The sequence below is a fragment of the Poecilia reticulata genome, chromosome 5 (assembly GCF_904066995.2).
Source record: "Poecilia reticulata chromosome 5, P_reticulata-male-v2, whole genome shotgun sequence".
In the NCBI taxonomy this organism is placed as follows: domain Eukaryota; kingdom Metazoa; phylum Chordata; class Actinopteri; order Cyprinodontiformes; family Poeciliidae; genus Poecilia; species Poecilia reticulata.
The window spans coordinates 24,032,199-24,039,132 of record NC_088834.1 but is presented as its reverse complement, the minus strand read 5'-3'; the positions used below and the strand labels follow the sequence as shown (position 1 = coordinate 24,039,132).

At 38.8% G+C, this 6,934-nt stretch overlaps 1 protein-coding gene across 22 annotated transcripts in view; it reads right to left on the bottom strand.

Annotated features, from left to right (window-relative positions):
• Positions 1-459: 459 nt before the first annotated feature.
• celf4 (CUGBP, Elav-like family member 4) overlaps positions 460-6,934 on the bottom strand; it is a 119,894-nt gene continuing 113,419 nt past the window's right edge. For all 22 annotated transcript variants that reach the window (XM_008409497.3, XM_008409494.3, XM_081607318.1 and 19 more), the window contains one exon: positions 460-6,515. The gene's annotated coding sequence lies outside the window, so the exon portion shown is untranslated. The remainder of the gene's footprint in view (positions 6,516-6,934) is intronic.

The following is a 6,934-nucleotide window of genomic DNA, read 5'->3' as shown; positions in this document are numbered from 1 at the left end:
TGTAGCTTTAAAACAGTGCTACCTTTAATTAGATTCAATTGCCATGCTATATTATTTTCCGACCGTATTTTTAATGAAGCAAAAATATATTCAAACAGCTAAATTTGATCGTTTTTCCAACATTTTGCTTCCAGTGCTTAACCAGTACTGTGTTTGAAACTAGATTTATTAAGAAATATCTAATATTTGTGTGCTGAAATTACCTGATTAGTACTGGAACCCAGCCAACCCCTTTTGTTTCTGGTCGTATCTTGCTTTTTAGCCAGCTGACTGGCAGTATGCAGAAACATTGGAGAAAACCCAAGTAAAACTTAAAATTTTACTTAAAATTGTAGAAACATTCTGACAGAAAATATTAGCGCTTCAGAACTTTTTGAAAAGCTTGTAATACCTTGAAAATAGCAAGACGCCCAGCAAACAGCAAATCTCGATGCGATGGCAATTACGACACAACACAGATTTCGATATTCTAGACTGTGCTTTATTATTGGGCTAAGCTGAGACGCATCATTCATTTAAAATTACAAAAAGAGGAGTCCAGGGGACCGGAGAATGGTGCAGTCTGGAGAGACGGGGGGCAGGGGTGGGGCGGGAGCCTAAAGCGCACTGCCCAATCAGAAGCTTAGCTCGTTAGGAACCTGGCGAAGCTTTAATATGCAACATTCAATTCCCCAGCCCTCCATCTGTGCTGAAATTTGGGAAATACAGTAGATTTCCAGAACACTTTGAAAACCACATGATGTAAAATGTGATTCTAGCAACACTACTGAGCCTTAGAGAAAAAAACAAACAAAAAAAGAATCACATCGGCAATTAGCACAGAAGAAAACAAAACAATTTTAGATTTTTCTCTCATTTGTTTTTTTTTTTTTTGATGAAATAGTGCAGTCATCATTGAATTTTGTTTTGCAGAAAACATGGGTTGAACAAGATCAGAGCTCTGTCAAATATCGGAGTGCACAATGGAAAATAAACCGGTAATCAACGATGAACAACTTAACCATTCGTTCTGATTGCAATACGTATCGGCGCCAGATAAATGGCCTTGCGTTGATCAAATATCCAACTGGATGACTACCTCTTCTGCCGCACGTTTAAAGCTCTTATGACAGAAGCAAATTGAAATTACTACTGAGAGGGGACTAATTTTCTTCTTATTAATCCGCACTACAAAGAATCCTTTTCATAACGGCATGGATCTATCGTTACAGTGTGTATAAGGCTTTAGTGTAGTACTGCATTGTCATTGAGAGTTCACTAGTGACAGGAAAAAAAGCAAAAAACAATCAGTCTTTGAGGAAGTCAAATTCAGAGGGATGCAAATTAGCGCCTACAAGGATTAGTGGCGACAGCAGAGCTCGGATCTTGACTCAAACGGCGCAAATAAATAAATAAAAACACGATAAATTAAATAAATAAGATAAATAAACGATTAAAATCTGTCTCTGACATCACTTGGTCAATAGGAGCTCCTTTTTTTTTTTCTTTTTTCTTTCCAGTTTTTTCTTTTTAAACGTTTTTCTTCTCCGTCACCAAAGAAGTGCTGAAGGCAGGAACAAGGATTCATCTGCGGACCATGACGGCGGCCCGTGCATGTCATTATAAAAAAAGATTTGGTCACGTACCAACTCATAGAAAAATAATGCTGTGAAAGCATGCATATCATCTCAGACATGACTTCTAAACAAATATCTAAACAAATAAATGAAGAGAACCCACTGAAGTTTTTTTTAAATGTTTTGTTTTTTATAAAATAGGTCAATGTGTGTCTAAGCTCTAACTGAGGTCAATGCTCTCCCTGACTGTATTCTGGATAAATGCCTTGTGGTCAAGTCCTACAGTTCTCAACGTAACCTACCAACTGTTTTTTGTTTTTTTAACCTTTTCTTTTTGTACCTGGTTTCAATGAGCATCATCTTGTTTTCATTCATATATTTATATTTATATATATTTATTTAAAGTATTTAAAGTACTTTATCCAGTCCTTGTAGATAGAAGTAAAAGTCCTATAAAATATGCAAACCTATGTACAGAAGAAAACAGAGCAAAAAAAGAAATAATTTACAGTATATTCATCAGTTTATGTATATATTTATATATATTTATATTCAAACTTCTGCTCTGTTTCTTGTTGTTGAACCAAGTTTGTTTTGTTTTTTTTAATTTTTTTCCTTTCCCAACCTGTAAACTTGCAGCTTTGATTCAGAGCAAATGAAGATGACGAATGCGTCACGTGACTGCTTCATCTCTTCCTACGTGGAGGATTGCTTCGTGAACGCGTCTTTCTCTGTGTTTTTGTGAAGTTTTCTCGGTGCAGCAGTGGGGCAGTCGAAACGGGACACAACGCGGCGGCCGACGATGCTATCGTTAGAGACGGTTTATTCCGATGCACCCAATCGGGTTCCTCTGAATGACACGCGCAGTAAATTACCGCTAGGTGCAAAATAAAAGATAAAGAGAAGTAATCCAGAATGTGCTGTGCAAGCTTTTTTTTTTAACCCTCGCTGGATTTTAAAGGTAAATGTCAAATTATTCAAACAGCTAAAAAAAACAAACAAAAACCAAATAACGGCTATACGCAAAACACCGGGACATCGGCATAGTGAACAGTTTACACCAAAACTAGTAATGACACCTAACGGGAAGTGTCGTCTTCCAAAAGTGTCATGTAACCTTATAAATATGCATATCTATAAATATTCATTAAGTATTGTCCACCAGCTCGATACGCGTTGAGGGGAGTCCAATAAATCCACTTCTGTTGACCTTTTGGAAGTGTATAGTAGGTGTTTAAAGCATTTTTTTGTAAAATGCTTTAAACATTTTACATTTTTCTGCAAAATGCTGTAGGAAACTTTATGCTTAAGAACAATGAAGGGAAATAGCAGCTGCACTGAGTGGAAGGATTTGCTTCATTTAGCAGATTCGGTACAGCTTTACAAGACCAGCACCGGTCCTTCAAGTCCAACTGCTACCCCTGGTAAAGATGTGTAAAAAGCAATAAAATAGTTTTTTTTTTTCTTTCGCAGTACTATAATCTCTAACTGAAAATTTCAGGAAAAAATAAATCTTTAATTTGAGATTATTTTCTAAGGAGAAAATAAAGTGACATAATTATTAACACCCTTTATGATTCCTGCAAATATAAATGTAATTGAAGCAATTTCCTTTGACTTTTGTAGGGACTTTAAATCCAGAGCTTCTCTTGGGGTGGGAAGAATGTGTGAGATGGTTCGTTTCTCTTATAAACGCTTCAGAATGGGACGGATTCAAGAAAATGTGTCATTCAAGAAGGGCAGATGTCTGTTCGTCTTCATAACTTGGGAAATATCCGCAAAGAAAAAAAGAAATCTGCCCACTTAAACGTGCACATGCACATATCTACAAGAAAAGTAGTTAAAAAGTTTTAAACGTAAACTTTACGACTGGAGGTACGACCTAGAAGGCCGAACAGGTGCGTCACATTAAATCAGAATATCGGTGAAAAACATTAAATCAGAATATCGGTGAAAAATGTATTTGTTTCACTAATTCGTTTAAAAAAATACTCATACATTTGTAAACTTTAATTTTTTTGATGTTGCTGGATTTTGTTGTTGGTTTGCATTATTGTTTTATTTCGTGTTTTAAATAATCATATGTCCAACAATGAAGTGGTCTGCAGTCTACCCCAGGATTTCACAGGCCATAGCGTAAACTTCAACATTTCAAAAGCATTTTTCTTGTCGTTTTAAGTTTCTGAAAAAAAAACAAAAAACAAACTAATTTTGGGGTTTCAGTTGCTGTTGGACATAGTTAAATTAACCCCTGAAATATCATTCTGTGTTCAAACAACCTGCCAGGTTGACTTTTTGAACCAAATATTAACTTTACAAAGACATTATAATCTGGTGCGATGCACCTGCAACTTGTCAACATGCACAATGAGCAGCATGGCTAGGGAGGAAACGCATAAAAAAAAAAAGTTTCAAAAGTTTACTGTTGGACAATTGCAGCAGAGTGTGTGGGATCTTACGGGCCACGATGTCTCCGTAACGACCATTTATTTGAAGGCTTCGTTTACACATCTTTGCCAGAGCTTTCCGTCACTGAGAGCTGACGCGGTGTTTCTGTATTCATTGGAAGGTGATAAGGCGATCTGACGCATCTTTAAAGTAAATGCTTCGTGTCACCAGCAGATTTTTGCTCACAAGCTGCCAAATGTTACCACATTCCCGACCAACATTACAATAACGTCATAGCTGTAAATACCGCTCGGTCACTTCCCTCATTCGGCCTCGTTTGCTCCAGCTTTGACCAGAGGAAGGAAGGTAGTTTACAGGAGCCCCGCACGCTGCTTTGATAGTTTACGTGCCGACAGGTCACCTAATGCCCACGTTTTATAGAGTTTGTCTCCTTTAAGCTCTGAACGCATGTTTTTTGTGTCGTTTTCTTTCCAAAGACCGGCGGACCCAGCAGTGACGGGACGGTTTGCTCCGTTTGACGTGGGCTAAAGCTCTGCACATGGCTGAGAAATGATATGGACCCGCCTGGTTTTTTTTTTGAAAGTTTTTTTTTTTTTGACATCATAATAGCGCATTGGCTGCTTGCAGAAGTGTGTGTTCGGGTTTCTTTGTGTCTGTCTTTTTTATTTTCTTCATTGTGGGAGCACAGTGCTGAGTGGCAGATTCTGCAGGTGACAAGGCACACCTCGACGTGGTGACAGCCCATACGCTACATGCACTTTACTGAATGCAAAAAGAGAGCAAGGGTTGTGAGATGTATTCGTTTTGGTTCAAGTTTCAAAGAGAAGTTTGTGTATGCGTGTGTGTGTGCGTGTGTGTGTGAGCTCACATGATATGTTTTGGAATAGAGTCGAAGATAATTGTCCTTTTCCTCTAAAGAAAATCCTCTTTAGCCCGGTTTCCTTAAAGCCTGCTACTGAGAGGTGGCTTTTTGCATTTTTCAGATAATATTTACAGAAGATACGTTTTCTCACACGCGCTGATCTTTCTTCTTTTTCTTTTTCTTTTTTTTTTTAGTCGTGTGTCAGCATATAGGTTATCAGAGACAGGAATGCCTGCAGTGTTTGGGGAGCTGCCAGACGTGTGGTTCTCTTCCCAAGCAGAGCAAGGCTTCGAACTCCTTCTAAAATCTACAAAAAAAGACAAACAAAAAAATACCGCTCAACCTAGTCAGTAGCCGCTCTATGTACAGTCGCACATATGTAAAATATGTGCATATAAATACATATATTTGTGATTAATATCTATTATCCATATATACCGTATATATATGAATACATTTGCTTGAATGCTCGTTATACATATATATGTACTGCAAATATAAACAAGTTCGTATATTTCAAACGTTTCGGATGTTATTTTATCTGTGAGGTTAGGATGTCGATTTTAAAAAAGATAAGGCTGTGATACGGAGCAGCCCCTCCCATGCACTCGCCATCCCTCCCGAGACGAAAAAACGAAAAGGGGAACAAAAATAAACATTTTGCGTAATTGTAAACTAGCGAAGTGAGAGACCCCCCTTTTGGTCGTCTGAAATAGTTCTGCCTGTATTCAAAAAAAGCACATCAGCAATATATATATGTATATATACAGGTTTTTTGTATATATTCGAAATGTACACTTGCTTTAAGTGCAACTCTCCGGGCAGGCGACGCTGACCGAAAGGAGATGCGGTGGTCCGAGTATATTAGCGCTACAAGTCCTCAGCGATAAAAACGTTTGGTCTTTTGGTCCCTAAAACAACTAAGGAATGACGGATAAGACTCCCTGGAATCCGTTGCTGCGGCTCTCCTCGGCAAACGGTGTTCCCTGGAAACGGACAGGCACTCCGAGCTGAAGGTGGCCATCCCGAAATCTGTGTCCCGAAAATGTCACATTCCCTACCTCGGCTCTCTTTCTCTCTCAATTTGCACCTGGTGGCTTGAAGTCTTAGAAATTGGCCTTCAAAAGTCAGCTGTCCAAAAAGAAAAGACCCAAAAAGAACAAAACACACCCCCGAAACCGTCTCTCTCAGAAGGATCTCCTACGGCAATCCACTGTTCAGTTATTAAGAAGTTTGTTTTTCCTGTTGGACTTTTGGCGTCCATATCCCCTTGGAGAGTTTAGTGGAGTTGGTCATTATCAGTAAATTTTGTAGATTTTATGGAGGATCTTTTACTTTTTTTTTTTCCCCATCTCAGCGTTCAAGTAAAAGTGTCTGTGGTCCAGAAAAAGGTAGCTGTCATTCAAGCAGGTTTTTTTTGTTTTTGTTTTTTGTTTTTTTGTTTTTTTAGGTGGAGGAGGTGTATATATGTGTGCAGGAGGAAAAGAAGTCCTGGTGCTAACCAGAAAACGCTCTTCTCAGTTCAAAAGTTTTAAGTACATCCAAAGGGAGGTGTCCTGGACCGGGTCAACGCTCGCGCTTTCTTCTCTCTTCTCTCTTTTTCTGAAGCAGACTTTGTGGTCCAGAAGCTGAGTTTGCGCTCAGCGGTGGGTAGCAAGTGGTCAACATATTATTCAGCTCAACAAATCCTGCAAAACACAGAAGAAATGGTTTTGTCAACGACGTCGTAGAAAATCTGTCACTCTTTTCACTAAAAAGTTGCCCTACAGATTTAAAATGACATAACAAGGCCTGTAATGCACACTGATGATTAACTGGTCACCATCAAGTTTGACCACCTCTATAAAACCAGGAGTGTCAGTCGGCTGGTCAGGAGGAAACCGGTGAGGTTTAGTGTCACGCCAAGGAGGAAAGACTCCAGCAATGACCCTCGAGGAGCATTTGTTACTGCCGATTACTCTGGGAAGAGTTTAAAGTCTGATTTAAAACGTCATTCTACGTTACAATAAGAAAGATTATTCACAATTAGAAACACATAAGACAGCTACCAATCTTACCAAGAGTCACCCCAAGTCACAACGTTCAGGCCTTGCACTGGTCGGAGAAA